Here is a 7,972-nt window from a genome sequence, read left to right as displayed (position 1 = left end):
ATCCTCATGTGTACAGTAGGTAGAAGTTGATCCTCGTGTAGTATTAGAGGTCACAATGGAGAGGACTATGTTCTGGTGTAGTGTGACATGGACGGGACAGGTGTGTGTGTGTGTGTGTGTGTGTGTGTGTGTGTGTGTGTGTGTGTGTGTGTCAGACACTAGAATGAGAGCAGTAGAGGTATTCACCCTAGGGTGTGACTGTAACACTGTTCTCTTTGTCTCCAGGTGACAACCCTGTCACATCTAACTTACCCCCGAAACCAGCCAGACAATACCTACACACGGCTACATCTCTCACTTTCTCACCTTCTCTTTCTCTTTCTCTCTTCAGTTTCCCCTTTTCTTTCTAGCTCCCTCCTCATCTTTCTACATCTTTAGCTGTGAGCGGGAAGGGTTGCTGGGATCAGAGGTGATATCCCTTGATACTCTAATTATTATAGGAAAGCTGAGATTCTTAGCCAGTGTACTCCCCCATACCTCTGGAGTGCTTACTGTTGATTGGAACAGAGTATCAGGTTTTCCTGGGAGTGCACACACACACACACGCACAGTCTCAGGTCCGCCCTGAGGGCCGTTGGTCTAAAGCATTCAGCCAGGTTTCCAGCTAGCAGGAAGTCTATAGTGTTCTGTACTGGGGAGCTCAGTGGGAGGGTTGGTTACCCTCAGTTTGTTTGGATTAAACTGCTGTCACCCCCTGGTCAGGACACAACCCCTCCAGAACAATACTAATCTACCCTGACTCCCTGTAGGGAAAACAAGCATTCACAGAGGGTTTGGACTTTCCTTTCCCTCTTCCATTCCGCAGTCATGTGAAGGGCTAAGGTGGGGCTGAAATGGTTAAGTATAATGGGACCAGTGTTAAGGCCTACAGGTCAGTGGGAAATGGGGTTTTAAGAATAGTTTTCTGATCTCTGCTGGTCATTGTGAGAGCTGCTGTATACTGCTGAGGATGTTATCTGGGTTTGTTTGGTTGCTTTTTTCCACTTCTTTAGTGTGTGTGTGTTCGTGCAAGTGTCTGTGTGTGTCTCCTATAATCCTCTCCAATGAGAATCAGAATCACCTTTATTCACCAAGTACATTTTCACATACTCAGAGTTGTACTTGGTGATATGGTGCTGCTAGTGATAGACAACATTTAGATACAGAATACAGACAGCGGAGTTTAAACAACGTTTCCATATATTATATACAACTAGGTAGAGTGAGCATAGAGCTATAAGAGAATGAGCAGATATACAAATGTACAGTGGGTATACGGTTGATATACAGTGGGTATACAGTTGATATACAGTGGGTATACGGTTGATATACAGTGGGTATACGGTTGATATACAGTGGGTATACGGTTGATATACAGTGGATGTACACATTTACAGTATCAGTATGAATATATCTAAATGCAGAAAGATGAACAGAGTGCAATGCGGTATAGTGCAGTTATTTTGTGTACAGTTCAGAGATGGCTTGATGCGGTGTGCAGCATAGAGTGCATAGTCCTTTAGTCTCTATGGGCCAGATGGCTGGTTGGTGAGGGCCACAGCCCAGGGAGGTTTTGGTCATGAGTGACCTGAACCGCCTGCCAGAGCTGAATATCTGGAGGTGGGGGTGACCGGGTGGGAGGGGTCGGCGATGATCTTTCCAGCACTCTTCCTTGCCCTGGAGTTGTGCAGGACCTCGTTGGAGGGCAGGTGGCAGCCGATGACCCTCTCTGCAGACCGGACAGTGCGTTGCACTTTACCCTTGCAGCAGGCAGACGCAGACCCAAACCAGACTGTGATGGAGGAGGTGAGGATGGACTCAACGATTGATGCGTAAACCCGGATCAGGATTGACTGGGACATTTTGAGTTTTTTCACCTGCCGCAAGTAGGACATCCACTGGTGTGCCTTCTTGGTGACCACTGGGATGTTGTCCACCAACTTGAGGTTGTGGGTTGTTAGAGGTGCAGTCATTGGTGTAGAGTGAGTAGAGTAGAGGTGAGAACATGCATCCTTGCAGCGCTCCGGTGTCTGAGGGATAAAGAGTCCGAAAGGTGTTTTCCCAGCTTCACGTGTTGCGTCCTGTTGGTCAGGAAGTCAGTGATCCACTGACAGATGGAGCTGGGCATGTTCAGCTGGTAGAGTTTGTCTTGTAGCAGTTCTGGGATGATGATATTGAATGCAGAGCTAAAGTCCACAAACAATATCCTTGCATATGTCTTTGGGTTATCGAGGTGAGGATGTAGTGTAAGCCCATGTTTACAGCGTCGCCCCCCTCAAACGATCCAGTATCCCTGCACATTGTAAATATGGTACTGGAACTGACCCTGTATATAGTGTACTTTATTGTGTTCATATTTCTAGATCTCGTTTGTTTTTGTTCTACCTTGTTATTTTTTGTATTACATTGTTATTGATTACTGCATTGTTGGGGTTAGAGCTTGCAAGAAAGGCATTTCACTGCACTTATGCATGTGACATTAAAACTTGAAACTTGCTGGTTGGCCACACTCTTTGACAACGCCAGACTCCAATATGTCAGATGGTCTTTGTTTTCCGACAGACTCTTAACCTCCGAGGCGCTGGGCTCGACAGGCTGGCAGTGTTACTGTCAATATAAGAAGACACACACACACTCCCGGACCACCCTCCAAGTCTCTTTCCTGTACTAGGCTTGAGGTTTGAGGCCCAACACCCTTACCCTCACAAAATTCAAACATATATACACGAGGGAGGAAAGAGGGGGAGGAAGAGAAAAGGAAAGGTGTTGAGACCGCTGTGACGGGTGGATCCCACCGCTGCCCCTCAGCTGAGAAAACACCTGGGAGAGTTGAGCTCCCCCTCTCTTTCTCTCCCTCTATCTCCTGTTCTTTCCTCCTCTCTTTCCTCTGTTTCCCACGGTCTGAAGCAGCTCAGAGACTCCCTCACCTTCAACACAGCACTGTATTTATGACTCCTCAGCCCTTAGTACATTAACAGATACACCCATGATACTGTATCTGCTCCTAACAGTGCTAGACATTCACTACACTCAGCCCAGGACACCAACTATCTTAGGTGCTAATGGAGTTGCCGACTGCTGAAGTTGAAGTTGTGCTTTTGCCTGTTTAGTTTGTCTTGTCAGTCCAGTAGTTTTAAATTCCAACAGGAATGAGAGGCCTATTAGGCTTGCTGAAGACAGGGAACCTAAAAGGTGCTGAATAGGTGGACGGATGGATAGATGGATGGTTTATTGTTCAACGGAAGTTTGTTTTATCCTTCTGATGGCTTTTCAAGGCTGTCGTTATGTAAAGCAAGTATGTCTACTAGTGAAGGAATCATTCAGGTAGGCCTAAAGGCTTTATGACAGACATGGCTCTGCAGGATAACATTCAGTTATCTAACTTCTCCATAAGCTCCTCTCGTAGTCCCTTCTTCATGACTGAAAGACCTTTCCAGATATTTACTGTTCTAGCTCTGGCCTTTTCCTATCAGTGTTTCACTATGGGGGATTTGGACTAAAATCCTCATCCTTGAAATCATGAAATAAGAGGACATGACCGATCCCTGCAGACTGGGCTGTAGGTTGTATTATACATTAAACTCAGTGGACACACACCTATCCCCAGAGCAGGGTTTTGTTAGCTGGTAATAGCTGGCTTTTGGCCGTTAAAAAAATAGAAGAGAAAAAAAATCCCATTGCGAAATAATGCTTTTGACTGGTCATGCTTATCGGTCTATGGTTAATTCGCATAATTTAGTGGAATTACAGCACAGCATACAGATACAGAGCCTTTGAGCAGAAAATCTGTCAGACATCACTTTTATAAGCCCAATCATTGCGCAACAATTCTATTAAAAATTGTATTAAAAATGTTTTTTGGGCCACGATTAAAAAGAGCTACTATTTTTATTTCTCAACTGGTAATTGAAGCATGCTTCCCATTCACCATTCAAATGCATAGGCAACGGAAGGAAGGCTTCATCAACGTGTCACACATCCCTTTGCAATGAGCTGGAGGCAGTATGCATTGTGAAAATATAGCTACTTAATTGTTTGAAACCTGAAAGTTTTACTAAATATTATGAGGCATGTTTTACCTTGCTTCAAAGTAGCCTAGGCAAAAGCCTACAATTTTATAAAGACTTCCATATGCCATTGAAACCAGTAGCCTATTTCTCTCATGTTCTATTGGTTTTCAACTTTCTTTCATTTTCCGCAAGCCAAATGCACATTCGCGCGTAGCCTACTGCCTTGTGTGCATTGCTGCGCAAATAATGTCAAGAAATAATAGTTTTGCAACATTTTAAGCTAAACGTTCTGATCTGTTGCATCAGATACATTGCTTTAAAATATACACTACCGTTAAAAAGTTTGGGGTCTTATAGAAATGTCCTTGTTTTTGAAAGAAAAGCAATTTTTTAGTCCATTTAAAATAACATCAAATTGATCAGAAATACAGTGTAGACATTGTTATTGGCTATTGTATACATAGGCGTACAGAGGCCCATTATCAGCAACCATCAGTCCTGTGTTCCAATGGCACGTTGTGTTTGCTAATACAAGTTTATCATTTTAAAAGGCTAATTGATCAATAGAAAACCCTTTTGAAATTATGTTAGCACAGCTGAAAATTGTTGTGCTGATTAATGAAGCAATAAAACTGGCCTTCTTGAGACTAGTTGAGTATCTGGAGCATCAGCAATTATGGGTTCGATTACAGGCTCAAATTGGCCAGAAACAAATAACTTTCTTCTGAAACTCATCAGGCTATTCTTGTTCTGAGAAATGAAGGCTATTCCATGCGAGAAATTGCCAAGAACTGAAGATCTCGTACAACGCTGTGTACTACTCCCTTCACAGAACAGAGCAAACTGGCTCTAACCAGAATAGAAAGAGGAGTGGGAGTCCCCGGTGCACAACTGAGCAAGAGGACCAATACATTAGAGTGTCTAGTTTGAGAAACAGACACCTCACAGGTCCTCAACTGGCAGCTTCATTAAATAGGGGCATATTTGTACAGGGTAAAAGGGATCTTGAAGAAGGAAGGCTATCACTCCATTTTGCAACGCCATGCCATACAATGTGGACCACGCTTGATTGGTGCCAATTTCCTCCTACAACAGGACAATGACCCAAAGCACAGCTCCAAACTATGCAATAACTATTTAAGGAAGAAGCAGTCAGCTGGTATTCTGTCTATAATGGAGTGGCCAGCACAGTCACCGGATCTCAACCCTATTGAGCTGTTGTGGGAGCAGCTTGACCGTAAGAAGTGCCCATCAAGCCAATCCAACTTGTGGGAGGTGCTTCAGGAAGCATGGGGTGAGATCTCTTCAGATTACCTCAACAAATTGACAACTAGAATGCCAAAGGTCTGCAAGGCTGTAATTGCTGCAAATGGAGGATTCTTTGACGAAAGCACAGTTTGAAGGACACATTTATTATTTCTATTAAAAATCAATATTTCTAACCTTGTCAATGACTACATTCCCTATGCATTTTGCTATATTTCCTATTCAAACTCATTTCATGTATGTTTTCATGGAAAACAAGGAAATTACTAATTGACCCCAAACTTTTGAACGGTAGTGTATATATTATGTAGCCTAGGCTTACTGGTTGTATGAATTTGGGATCTATCTTACCACAGCTGTCCCAGAGTCTGTTTGGTTTATTTCTTTCATCGACAAGCTGACCAATAGAATAGGTAAACCTATCTACTATGGGGTAGAGTAGATTGACATAGGCTCATAGGCTGCGCATCCATAAGTGTAGGGGAAGCTTTCCCTAAGTAAATTGAACTAAATTGCTAAAGTTATATAGCCTAATTAGCCTGCTCCTGTCTATACAGAAATAAATACAATCATTCAAAATAGACTACTAAAGCATGATTTGGCCACAGAGGATCATTAGCTTGTGGATTGTTTTAAATCACATTGCCTGCAGTCGGCAAATACCAAATAGATTATTGTTGAGTTGCGTCTGTCAGTGAAAAGTAGAGAGGCCCAGCCAGGCATATCGCAATATTTCAAAATGAAATTGCGGGAAAACATTGTTTGGAAAGCAAATCGCTTTGACAATGAAAAAACTTGAATCTGTCTTTTAGTTATCAAAATCCTCAACTTAATTGAGCGAACAACAGTAGGGCTATAGCTTATATGTATTAAAGAAGATTCTGCTGTCTACAGTCATATAAAGTGTAGTAGAATTGCATGAAATGTGTTTTTCCTATGCAAAGAAAGAAGAAACCTATCTGAAATAGCCTATTGTCCAGGCCTCTATCCATGCATTGAACAGTCTTTTTTGCGAACAGGGATTGAGTTATATTGTTAGCCTAAATTATGACTATCCAATCTACTCATCACATTACGAATAGTAGACTATCTTACATAAGTCTGCAAATGTGATAATGCATGGAATGCTTTATTATAAAGATGCATTTTTATGGTGAAAATGTGCTTCCCCAAACTTGAAACTAACGCACAGCATATGCAAACGCTAGTGATATTGCTTGTTGGCTGAGGAAAAGTAAATATGGACAGTTATTCTAACATCTTTAAAGTGCGCGGTAAGGACACACGTCATTGCATCCTTGACTTGCATGTTCTGTTAAGATGAATTACCATAATCTAAATGGGATTTCTGTCATTCTGAGCACCCTGGGTGGACACCCTAATCAGGTTATACACCAAATGCATATGGGTCCAGTAAATGTCTCAAATGTCCTGTAAATTGAAATGCTGCTGGTCAAATGTCCGGCGCCACATTTTCATAACGGAAACCTTGCCCAGAGCATCTTTAACATCTGTGTGTGTGTGTGTGTGTGTGTGTGTGTGTGTGTGTGTGTGTGTGTGTGTGTACGTGCATGCACATCTTTACCATATTACTCATCCATCTGTGTGTAGACTCAGATATGCAGGCGTGGCCTTGGAATGGCCAGATGGCTATTTGTCTCTCCCCAGAGTATGGTCCAAGTGTGTGTGTGTGTGTGTGCGTGCATGTGTGTGTGTGTGTGTAATCGTCAAGGTCTGATTGCATGTAGAGGATGCCAGTGGATCCATGTATCATTGTACAGTATATTCGGCTACTTTGGGCCCCAATAGTCCTCAACTGCTAACATACAGGACTGTATGCTATCCTGTATAGGCTGCTTCTATAAGTGTTGGAGATATCACCACTGGTCCAGGCCTCAGTGTTGTGGCCCCCCAGGAGTACCAGTGTAATAGAATAGTCTCAGAGTAGAGTGGATTGTCATTAGTATTACTTTTCCTGACTGGAAACTCCATAGACTCCATATCAGAGTCTTTCCATCTTCTTTCCATCTGTCCATCTTTCCATATTCTGTCCATCAGTTTCCACTGGGATTTTATGTGGGGTGGACTCTGGATAACCTCACTACGCTGGCTGGAGACTGAGGTGATGTAGAACACTCACGCATACACACACACACACACACACACACACACACACACACACACACACACACACATAGGCACTACACTGATCTAAAACACACGTGGACGTGTATAAACTGCATGGAGTCATATGTGAAGCACGTCCGGAGATCTGGCTTGTCGGGGGTCCAAGGAGAGGGTTGGGAAATCCTGGTCTACATTGACTGCTTCCTTTATTTGTCTCACTATATTGCTATATAGGCATTCACGGTAGCTGTTTTTCATCTGAACCTTGATTCCAGGGAGCAAAGTAAGCAAACTGCATTGATCTGGTCAGCCTGTTGTCTAGCAACCTGTTTTCTCTTATTTCTTTATCTTTCCTAAGAGCTCATCCCTTCTTTCCTAGTCTGCTTAGATCTATGTGATACTATTGATTGGTCTGTATCAGGGAAGACAAACGACCCGCCCTCTGTGGCCTAGTGTGTGTGTGTGTGTGTGTGTGTGTGTGTGTGTGTGTGTGTGTGTGTGTGTGTGTGTGTGTGTGTGTGTGTGTGTGTGTGTGTGTGTGTGTGTGTGAAGCCATGTTTAGGGTAAGGGTATTTCTGTTCTGTCTCCTC

This window comes from Coregonus lavaretus, assembly GCF_964263955.1.
Source record: "Coregonus lavaretus genome assembly, chromosome: 4".
Taxonomy (NCBI): Eukaryota; Metazoa; Chordata; class Actinopteri; order Salmoniformes; family Salmonidae; genus Coregonus; species Coregonus lavaretus.
Note: the sequence above shows the minus strand (reverse complement) of the source record.